Here is an 11,665-nt window from a genome sequence, read left to right as displayed (position 1 = left end):
TGGAAGCGTGGCAAGTTGTTCATTTGGGGATGTTTTTCCTATGAATGAAAATGTATCAATCGCCCCTGGCACGATATTCTGTTGCCGGGAGAGGTTTTGGGAGCTAGATGCATGTTTTTGCTGGCTTTCTCAAGGTGCCACGGCTGAGACGTTTCCATTTAGCTGCCCTTCCATACAGGCCTTGTAACGCAGCAACCCAGGCCCAACGTTACGGAGAAAAAGCAAACATCAGGCTTCCCGGGCTCCCCCATCGCCGAGAATGGGCCCGGAGATAAGGCAGGGAGGGCGGGTGGCTGCTCACAGCTGTGACAAAGCCATTCCTCCGCCACTCGCCGGCACGCACTCTCCTCCCTCCTCCCCACTTCCTCTCCAGGCGGGGCGAATCTGCCCCCGCGCTCCGCTCTCCTCCCATCCCCGGAGCGCTCCAGAGCCCAGCGGCAGCCAAGGGCTTGCCCGGTTGGTTCACGTGGCTCTCGGGGTGGAGCGGCTGGCAAAGCGCAGGGGGTGGGTGGAGACAACAAAGCCCAGCTGTCAGCGGCCAGGCAGAGGGAAAGCGGCGGCGGCGGCCCGGGAGGAGGCAGGTGAGGTGAGTCAAGTGCATTTAAAGCAGTACAGGCGCCTGGGCGGGGTGTGAGGGGCGCATGGCCAGGCGCAGCGGCTGGAGGGTGCAAGAAGTTGCATTTGCTCAGAGCCGCTGTTCCTCGCCTCCACAGATGCTGCTGTGCGGACTGCCGCCCAGCTTTAACCCCTTGCCGCCCGGGAGCCAGGGACCAGCTCGCAGCCCCCTCCGCACCAGGGTGAAAGGTGCTGTGAGGGGAAGAGGCGCTGCCACGTTGGCAGAGCGCGAGGTGGAGGGAGTCACAGGACAGATCCCCAGCGCTCGCCCCCCGGGAAGGAGGGGGGGACTGGCAGAACCATCCCTTCTGCAGAAAGTGCCTCGCCCAGCAGGGTGTTTGCGGCTGGGCAAGCCACGCGGGCGGGGCGGGCTCTGCCCAGCAGCACCGGTAGGGACCGGAGTGGGAGACACGTGAGTTGCACTGGGCTGAGCTGTCAAGAGGCGGCTAAGGTACAAAGCGCGCCTGGCAGGAAGTACAGCCGCTGGGGTTCCCCCCCCCCCACCCCTTTGCAGCGTGCATCGCTTTGCTTTCTTTACAGGCGTGCAGGGAGCGGGGGTCCCTGGAGGAGGCGAAGTGTTTGGAGTCTTCGCCTCCAACCTCTGCCAGGCAGCTGCCTAACCTGCCCTGAGCGCTATGCGGTCTCACTGGGCACACGGGTTTGTTTGCCATAGTTATCTATTTTAAGATGAGCGCTCAGTTTGGAGAGCAAGTCTAGCAAATACATTCGTCGCCCATGTGTGGAGGTTTCCGCTTGATTTGGAGAAGGGTATGGGAGGGAGGGAGGTTTTCGGCTAATGTCAAGCTTACAGGAAAAGTTCACTTCTTCAAACCGGTCTCTTCTTGGGGAAGTCCCCTTAACAGCTAAAGCCCGGTAGGAAGTAGACCCCGTGTGTCAGCTAAATGAGTGTAGGCGGCTGCAGCACCGAAATAGTTTTCTGCTGTGTATTCCAGTACTTAAGCTACAGAGCCATGCTTTGTGCATCAAGGGTTCTGCTGGAGAGGGAAACAAATCTTTTGCTGTATTGAGCTAAGGTGCATCCCAGGAGTAGTTGGGATTATTTGAGTTTGAAGTCCGTTTCCTGCAAAGGCTTTTATTTGTGGCCAGATTTTATCATTCAAAGAGAGAGAGACCGTGTAATAAAAGATTCAGTGGATACAGGGCACAGCTGTTTGAACATTAACTGGTGTGACCTCACCAGCTAGTTAACATCCATAATTCCCTTGTGTGCTGAAACAGCTGATGTGTCTTCTCCCCTGCTGGTCTCCTGGCCTGTGTCTATCTAGACTAGACTTCTTCAGGAAATATTCCACTGTTCAACTGCAGCTAGTGCACCCCACCAATGATAGCAATGATGGCAGTACTAGGGCTGTCTAGTGTAAGCAGGGTACTGACAGGATACTGTTGCTGGAACATTTCTTTAGAGTAAGTGTGAGTCTGAAAATAAACCAGCTACAGCACATGTTGCAGAGTATACTAGACTTAAAAAGAAGGCTTACAATATGTTCTTTGGCATGGGATATGCATATAAGAGTAACTTCTACTGACATGGGTATCAGAAAGACTCAGCTTTGATTTAGTTTTTACCATCACTACTGGGGTGCTTGAAATCCCCGTCTGTCATTTATGCTCCTATTTTGGTCTTTCTAAAAAAGGTGTGTAGTCTTGTAAACAAACAAGCAGATTAATATAACTGCCTATGGTTATTTAAAGAGCCCTGATATTGCTTTCATGTCCTTTTTTAAAAAAAAAAAAAATCTGATTTGAGACCTTGAACTTCTTGTCACAAGGTAATTATACATATAACAACCTCATCTGAACTCTTCCATCGTAGTTTTCTGCCTTATCTACATTCTAATATTTTGGGAAACCTCTGACTTCCATTTTGACTGGTGCTCATCCACTGATGCTAGCCATGGTGGGAGTGCTACTGTAGACAGGGCTCAGGTAGTCACTTGTTTTTTACCACTGTGGTAGCTAGACCTCCTACAAGCAGGGTTAAATAGTACTGTGGTACAAATGCTGCTAGTGCAATGGTGGGAGATCTCTTTTAAAAAGCTAGTATGGACAGTCTTTATTTGTAGGTCTGAAAGGACTCTACAAAGGATGTGTAAGTATTCTTATAGTTGAGGAAACTGAGGCACAGAGGGGCTAAATGATCCTGTGATACATGATAGATCATTACGAGAGCCAGAATTCCCCACTCCTGGACTTGACTCCAAGTCCAGTGCTCTATCCACTAACCTGTGCTGCTTATTTAAGCTAGCAATTCAGCAAATATTGTAGTATATAGTGAATGTTACATAGGCATTGAGTTTCAGGGTGCATGGAAATTCAAGAGTTTTATCATTTAAGAGAAGGTTGCCATCACTGATATGATACAAGAAACATTTTGGGTGAGTCTATGATTAGCCCCTTACTGTGGCTCAAAAGGTTTCCCATTGCTGTGCCATTAAAGAGGACTCGTTCCTTCTGCATTAATTTAAGTTACTGCAGTATATATCCATTTGAGCATTGCTGCTAATTCTATAATTACTGTCCAAGGCAGGTTTCTGCACTTCAGGTAAGAGAAGTGTAAAAGGAACCCTTCAGAATGCTGATTAATAGGAAAGATCAGTGACAGGTAAATCTTATTACAGGGAATACATCTAAGAGAGCCTGATGAATCAGCATGTTGCATTCAGTGATGAGGTGTGTAGCCATCACAGCACAGAAAGTTACAATAATAACAGTAGGGGTATTAACACAATGGAAGCTGCAAACTGTACATGCAATTAGAGTATGTGATGTTTGTAAAATAGTTCCTCCCATTTGCTAACTATATTTTGCCACTGCTCATCTGTTTGTTTCATTCACAGATCTCTTTTAATAATGCAGAAAAGACCTCATTGTTTCTGTGGTGAATGGTGAAAATATGAAAACTTGTTCTCTGGACTGATATTTCCTTTTACCTGCCTCTCTTCAAATTGTGGGGTGTAAAAACGGAAGACACGTGGGCTTTAATAATGGTATAAAGCCATAATGTAAGCAACAAGAAACCCAAAGAGAGATTCTGTATTACCTAGTGTGGCTATGCCACTCAGCTCCGCTGCACTGCCAGTGGTGGATGGGGGCCCTGAGCCATTTAAAATCGTCCAGGGGATGTGCATGGGGGGGGGGAGAGGGGGACACCCGGGGGCAGAAGGTGGGGCCAAGGGAGAGACCCAGCCTCAAACATTGCTGGAGCCGGGCTCCAGGCCAGGAATATTCCTGGTGCCCAGGCACCATGGGCCCATATAACTCGCCACCTATGCCTTGTAGCATTGGATTCAACATGACTAGGTGCCTGTTTGATTTACCTACATACCTCTAAGTTGAAAGAGACCTGAGATGTGCAAGTATTTTTCTATGACCTCACTTTATGGGGTGTGCCATGACTTAATTTGACCTAGTTTGGCAAACAGCTCTAACTGGCTGGACTGGAACTTTCTGATGCTGAATATAGATAAAGCTGCAGTTTTGTTTTGTGTTTTTTAAGGTTTTGGCAATTGACCATCTGTCTGGTGATTTGTTCTTTCAAGGTTAATTCTTCCTGCATAATTTCTATTTCAGTGATAAGGAACAAGAGTCTTCTGTAATGCCTTTGCTTCTCATTAGTGCTCTTGCCAGATGGTGTTTAGTTGCCAGATTTGTTTAACATTTCAAACTTTAAATCTGACTCTACCTGGAGCTAAAACTCTGGGTCATGCTTTCATTTCTCATCTTGACTGTTACAATTCCAAACAATATCCACTGCTTATCTCTGTCTCTTCTGGCCAGTGCTTCCAGTCCCTGAGTTCTACTACAACTTTAATTGACCACTTCCCCAATCACTAGTTAAGTTTCTGGGCAGGAAACTGAATTCACTACCACTGAAACATATTCCAATTTCAACCTTGATCAGTCACTTTTAAAGGGTCTTCAAACTCAATGTAATTTTAGCTACAAAATGTCATTCATAGGTATTTGTCTTTAAAGTAACCAATGCCCCAGACTTCCCCCTCTTCTTAAATGGAGGAAGTTTCAAACATATAATTGCCTCCCTTGTGACTCCTATACAGTCAAATCTCTCAAAATTGTTTCTAATTCTTTTAAAGAACTTCAAGTAACTTGTCAAGCTATTCAATGGTAAATGGAAAATAATGCTATGTCATATTAAGTTTCCAGTTGTCTCATAAGAATTGGGCTGGATCAGTTTTTGTAGGAGACACCTAAGAAAAATGTAGATGTTGCTCAAAGTAGTGTTGATGACTCTGTAGGTAGAACTGTTTCCTCTGAGTCATTAATGAATCAGATGCACCACCATGCCATAGTGGGGCAGTTTTGTCTCTGGGTGAGGCTTACCTGAGATCTTGACTACTAGCTTATTAAAAGTTTCATGATACTTTCCACGAGGACAGCCATACACATCTATGTCCTGGCCCAATTATTCTGACTGCATGGATTCTTATGACTTCAGTTGGAGTTGATTTCCCCCCCCCCCCTTAAGCAATGGGGATCATGTGCATTTGTCCATTTTCACATGGGGCAGGGGCATAAGTGGCTTCTGATTTAGGATTCTGCAATTTTAGAATTTAGATGCAGATTCTATCAGTCAGTATTTCATGGGAAGTCAGCTTCTTCAGCTACTGCTGATGTGATGGGCAGACTATCTCAAGTTTCTGCAGCTTAAGCAGAAGTTTTTTTTTTTGTTTTTTTTTAATAACTAGTTTCTGGGTAAGTGTTATACATTTTAGAGGGTCCAAAAGCCTGTAATAACCAATGTTCCATTCAGACTGTAAGGGATAAAAATGTAGGCATGAAAAATGTTTTAGCCCTCAATAGCACACAACATATGGAAATCACAAGCATTCAGTTTGTAGCGGTTATCACCTTACCATGGAAAACACCACACAACACTGGTAAACTGCTGTGAAAGAGGATTCCCTGCACAGATCTGAGGGGTGAGAAGAATGTGTTACACTTAAGGTGATCAGAGATGAGCCTTAGCTAGAACAGTTCAGATGTTTAAGTAAATCCATTTATGGATTTAGCCATGAAACTGTTCTTTTTTATTAAAAAAAAAAAAAAAAAAAAAAAAAAACACTTAAAAGAAAACCACCTGCCTTTGATCTCAGCACATATTCCTACAGTTGTGCAACACTTGGAAGGGACAATATGAAACGGCAGAGCATACCATAATGGCTCGTAAACCTACTCTTTCTTCCACTGGAATCTTATACAGAATGTGCCTTCATGTAATCACCATCTTTCACTTAAATTGCACTCCAATTTATTTATGAGACGGAGGGTAGTTTCACAGATAGGACTGACTGGAAGTCAGAAAATGTGGGATCTGTTCCTGGTTGTGCCAGAGACACTGACCCTTGGAAAGCAGTGTCCCATTTCACTGCACCTCAACTTCCCCATCTGAGAGGTGGGGATAACTCTACCCTTCCTCAGCCTTCAAGTCCAGGCAAACACCATGTTCCTACTTATACCTCTGCACCTATTTCCTTCTATTCCCCCATCTTGCTTTATTTACTCTGCTATGGTTGAAGGCATTCTGTGCCAAAAAATTAGACATTCAGCACACAATATTATAAAATTCTGCAAATTTTGTCAAATGTGGAGGCTCCAGCATGGCATTGGGGGGCACAGATGTCTGGCTGCACAGAGGTGGGAGATCATTGTGCAGCTCCCCTCCCCCAGGACACAGACTCTCCGGTGAGGCTATACCCAAACCTGGCACAGCACAAGGACTGGCCCTGGCCCTCTGTGCCAGGTGCACCAGGTATGGGCAGGTGGGCTCAGCAAAGCAGGATCCAAGTGTGGATAGGCTTATTGTGGGGGGGATCCAGGTGTGGATTGAGAGGGTTCTGTCTGGGGAAATCTGTGTGCAGGTAGCTCAGTGTGGGAGCCAGATGCAGGGGGGGAACTGGCTGCACAGGGGCTTGTGGGGGAGGGGAGTCTGGGTGCAACAGTAATGAGACTCTGCAGGGGGATCCAGGTGAAGGTGGTTGGGGCTCAGAGTGAGGATGAAGCAGGGGTATGGAGAGTTTGGGGTGGGGGGTCCAGATGCTGGGGGAGTGGGACTCAGTGGGGTGGGGATCCAGGAGCAGCTGGTGGAGGTTAGTAGGGTGGGTATCCAGATGTGGGTGGCTTGTTGGGGTGGTCAAGATGTAGGGGGAGTGGGGGGCATGAGGCTCAGTGAGAGGGTCTGGGTATGAGGGAGACTGGATGCATGAGGGTTGGGCAGAGGGGGGAGCAGTTCCCTATATAGTGATTCCTCTCCCTGCAGCTGAGGAGTGATGGATTCAGGAAGCACACGGGGGAGGGAGTTTGCAGAGCTTCCTACAGCCAGTGGAGAAATCTGGAGGTGGGTCTGACACAGCCCCAGATGCCATGCAGCGGAAGAGGAAGTCCCATCCTCCCCCACCCAGTCAGGACTAGCAGCTGAGCCTGGCACAGGGTAGGAGCCACTAACTGGGTCTTCCCCTGTCCCATAGTGATTTACCTCTCTGCCAGCTATCCTGGGCACCTGAAACATACTGCTGGGGAAGGCTGCATGACCGCTCTTGTTGCTTCCCTGTCAGAAAATCATTTTTCTGCAGAGAAGCAAAGAAATCTGCAGGAAACAAATTCTGCACATGCACAGTGACACAGAATTCCCCCAGAGTACTCTGCACAACTATTCTCTGTGCATGTTTCCATATTCTAGTCTTCTTGCCTTCCTTCTGACCACTCCTTAGGTTAGAAACTATCTCAGTCTTGTTTATTACCACCCATGGATTCAAATCCCAGCTTAAAACATACACCTGCAAAGCCTTTTATCTACCAGTTAAATTAAAACTATTAAAAGAATGAGTTTTGTCATTGTGGAGAGCAGTGATTGGTTCATTAAGATTGACTTGCTTGCTCCTTGGCCTTCTGCAGTCTGTAGATTACTGTGTTCAATGCTGATACTAAAAAATATTTGGGACAATTTTAACTAAGACTGAGAAGGAAAACAGCATCCATTTTGCTCAGCGCAGTAGCTTAAAAGTTCAGAATAAGTATTAATATAGTGAGTCAATGAATCCAGCTTCATCATGGTAGACATTGTGAAATTTAGTCTTGGAAATCATGCAGAGGAAATAATATTTATTACAGCAGCAATGCAACACTGCTAGAAGAGATTTTAAACTGATTCTCAATGTGCTTCAACAACATTGACAATACTAGTAATAAATTATTCACATTTTAGGGATGAAACAGGTATTAAGTATTTAAAACTGCTCTAGTTTTCCATTGGATTCCTGAACTGTCAGTGTCAGAGATAACATCCGTTAACAAGATGGCTACTTTCAATATGCTTAAATACAAAATTGTTTATGGTGGCAAAAGTTTGTTGTGGTGTACTTTTTTTGGGGGGGGTGGGAGGAGAAATAAATACATTTCCCCACTATCACCACCACCATAGGCACATAAGCACCTTTTCTTTCTAAATAAATTGGAAACATTGTGGGCATGCCTACACCACTAATGTTAATGGGAGCTAAATTAACCCATCAAGGAGATACCAAACCAGAGGCTCTGTAAATAGACTAGGCATATAGGGGATATTTTTAATTCCGAGCTCCTACCTTATCAGGCTTACTGCTGAAACAGGAACTCAAGTTACCAGACTGCTCCAACAAAACAAGATAACTTCTCCTGGCACTCAATACTCTGAATAGCATCATAAGCATTGGAATCTTTCTAGCTGGCTTAATGGCCAAAGCAAAATGTCCAACTATTAATAGCTGCATTACTGATCAATAGATTAAAGTGGTAGGACTATATTAAAGCTAATTGATAGTTTAAAATATTTTTAAAGATAGATATACAAGGCACTGATTAAGAGTATAGGATTTGTTTGATGACCTGCTTTAGTTAAGGGTTTCACTTGTTTGAGAGGGTTCTATAACTTGAGCTTTTAACCCGGATATGGATTGTGGTGAGTCAGATCTTGATCAGTATGAATTTTGGTAACTTTTTAAAGTCATCATAAGAAAGCGAATCAGATACTTTCCCCTCTGCAACTCCACATTCTCCAGTTCCAAGGATCCCTTCACCCATATTCACAACCCACACTGCCAGCGCCTTACTTCAGCAACCATAATCCTTCTGGACTGCACTCATTGAAGAAAGCAGTAAGTTGGGAAGTACAGGAGCACTAGTCACAGTGTTCAAATAAGTTATTGTGATTAGGGCTGGCCAGAAAATTCCATTCTGTGAACATTGTCAAGGTTTTGAAAATGGCCTTTGTTCCAATGCAGAACAAAAGTAAGACCTTTAAATATTTTGTGGAAAAAATGGGACATCCCCTCCCCCCATCCCAAATAGCTCCATATCCCCATGATGAGGACATTGGCCTGTGAGTGGGAAACCAAAGTTCATGTCCCTGCTTCAGAGTAGAGTTTTTCAATCAGGCAGAACAAGGACTTGCACCTGGGTCTCCTACATCGCGAGCCAGTCCCTTAACCATCAGGCTGTAGAGTGGAGAGTCTTTCCTTTCTTCCAACCTTCCCCCTCCCTCCCAAATATCCTGGGCCTGCAAAACCCAATGAAATGTTGAACAGGTATGTTTCCACTAAATATTTTGATTTTGGCACAACAGCATTTTTTCCACTAGAAAAATGTTTTATCAATTTTTGGGGGGGGTGAGCTCTAGTCATGAGGATGATGCTTAGACCTCAGGGATCCAGGGACAAACCCCAGAAAGAAAGCTAGAGATCAGCATTTCTGCACCAGAGATAGTTTGCTCCTCTGATCCCCTCTCACCTGATGGATTGTTCTCTGTGGATCCCTCCAGCTTGCCCCCTCAATCTGTACCTTCCTTCTGTGGTTTCCTGCTCATAATTCTGCCTTTGCCTGGATACTTCAAAAGTGACTCTTCCAGCACAGTCAGTTTCATCCTCAATTTCTTATAGTCAGCACATAGTCCTGCACATGCCATTGGTGCTCAGCTTGGTAATCAGCACTTGCTGCTTTGCCTGAACGTGTTGCCAAATGAGGAAACAGACACACAAAGGAGCACTCATGTTACAGCATGGATTTTCAACCTGGCCCAACTCTACCTCTGTGTATGGAACCTGTCAGTACTACTCCTTGGCCAAGGAGGTTACTCATGTGGATGCTCCACTTTACCCAATTCAGGAGTTAAGCACGTTGCTGTCATATCGCCCCAGGTCCTACTGGCCCATGGAGCGGGAGGTTGGAAGTGGAAATATTATCTAGATCTTCCACATGGCACTGGAGACTCTTGGTACTAGGTTGGTTCTACAGTTTAATTATTAAACACTGCCATTTCAGTCCCTAATGGGGTCACGGTTCTGATGGTATTTAAATTCTCTTACAATGTTAGTCTGCTCCTGGAAGTTTTGTACTTAATCCTATAGACTCTGAATGGGATAGCTGGCAGAAATCAAATTGATTTCAATAGAATTCCATGCTAGATTTTACTGTTGTGCATTCTCAGACTTAGTCAACACTAAAAAAGGTTTGTGCCTATAGCTGTACTAGTAAACCCTTCTAATACAGATGCAGCTTCTACTGACAAAAAATGCTTTACCAAGTCTTCAAAGGAAATAAGCCATACTGACAACATGACTCTTTTGCTCATATAACTGGATCTAAACTAGGGGTTTTGCCACTATAAAAGTGACATTAAAATCATCCTAATCATAAACATTTATAAAAGTTTCTAGCGAAGACTTGGCCTTAGCATCAAGATCAAGGTTGTAAAAGTCTCTGAAGATGACTCTAAAAACATTAAATATGGAAGGTAAGTATGGCTTTTAGCAACAGAAATAGTTGATCCTTTACAAATTAAGGTCTAATTTGTTCTGGAATCTCCCCAGCCTAATATTTCAAACAGCATGGCCCTCAATTACATAGTGTACTGTAGTAGCAACAGAAGGTAACAGTGCACAATTTTATCCTCAAAAACAAAATTGATATTTACACCACATCTGACTTAACTTTGCCTTCCTCCCACAACATGTCTCCCCCAATCCTATAATCCCCCCCCATATGGTTCCCCCACTATCATTGGGAAAGAACAGCAACTAAAAGTAAATGGGAATTCCACCGATTATACAGAATTTGACCCACATCAGCAGTACCTGGGGGGGGGGGGGATATTATTATTTGTACTATCACAGCACCAATCATGGATCAGTACCCCATTGTACTAGGCCCTGTGCTAACACAGAACAAAAAAACAATCTCTTCTGCAAAGAGAAATCTAGGGAAGAAGCTTGCCCCAGGACTACAGCTCCACTGTCAGAAAACCTTAAAACCATGACAAAGAAAATAACTTGTATATTTCTCACAATGCACCAGTACTCAGACATGTATGTAAAGTCTTTATCTACCTTTGCTTCAATATTTTAATATATTTATCTTCACAACACCTCTGTGAGGTAAGGAAATACTATCATCCCCACGAGGATATAGACCGGAAACTAATCCACAGAGAGGGTAGAGCCCACATAGTTAAAATGTATTTAGCCACGTAGCTCTTATTGACTTCAATGGGAGTTATGTGCCTAAATACTTGTGAGGATCTGGGTTTAAGTGACTTGCCCAAGATCACACAGAAAATGTGTGGGGGAGCAGGGAATCAAGCCAGAGTCTCAAGTGCCAGGCTAGTGTCCTAACCACTAGATCAGCCTTCCTTTTATCAAATTTAATTCAAATTATTAGCACTAAGTTAGAGGAAATTACTAAAACAAGAAGAACAGGAGTACTTGTGGCACCTTAGAGACTAACAAATTTATTAGAGCATAAGCTTTCGTGGACTACAGCCCACTTCTTCGGATGCATATGCATATTAATAAATTTGTTAGTCTCTAAGGTGCCACAAGTACTCCTGTTCTTCTTGTTTTAGTAATTTCCTCTAACTTAGTGCTAATAATTTGAATTAAATTTGATAAAAGGAAGGCTGATCTAGTGGTTAGGACATATGCATCCGAAGAAGTGGGCTGTAGTCCACGAAAGCTTATGCTCTAATAAATTTGTTAGTCTC

At 44.4% G+C, this 11,665-nt stretch overlaps 1 protein-coding gene across 2 annotated transcripts in view; it reads left to right on the top strand.

Moving 5' to 3' along the window:
• Positions 1-426: 426 nt before the first annotated feature.
• MAPRE2 (microtubule associated protein RP/EB family member 2) overlaps positions 427-11,665 on the top strand; it is a 148,208-nt gene continuing 136,969 nt past the window's right edge. The window contains exon 1 of one of the 2 annotated variants that reach the window (XM_054018178.1): positions 427-581. The gene's annotated coding sequence lies outside the window, so the exon portion shown is untranslated. Of the gene's footprint in view, positions 587-11,665 lie in introns of both variants that reach the window. The other variant, XM_054018177.1, reaches the window with a different exon arrangement.

The sequence above is a fragment of the Malaclemys terrapin genome, chromosome 2, assembly GCF_027887155.1.
Source record: "Malaclemys terrapin pileata isolate rMalTer1 chromosome 2, rMalTer1.hap1, whole genome shotgun sequence".
Lineage (NCBI taxonomy): Eukaryota > Metazoa > Chordata > Testudines > Emydidae > Malaclemys > Malaclemys terrapin.
The sequence above is the reverse complement of the archived record's forward strand: the minus strand, read 5'-3'. Positions and strand labels throughout refer to the sequence as shown.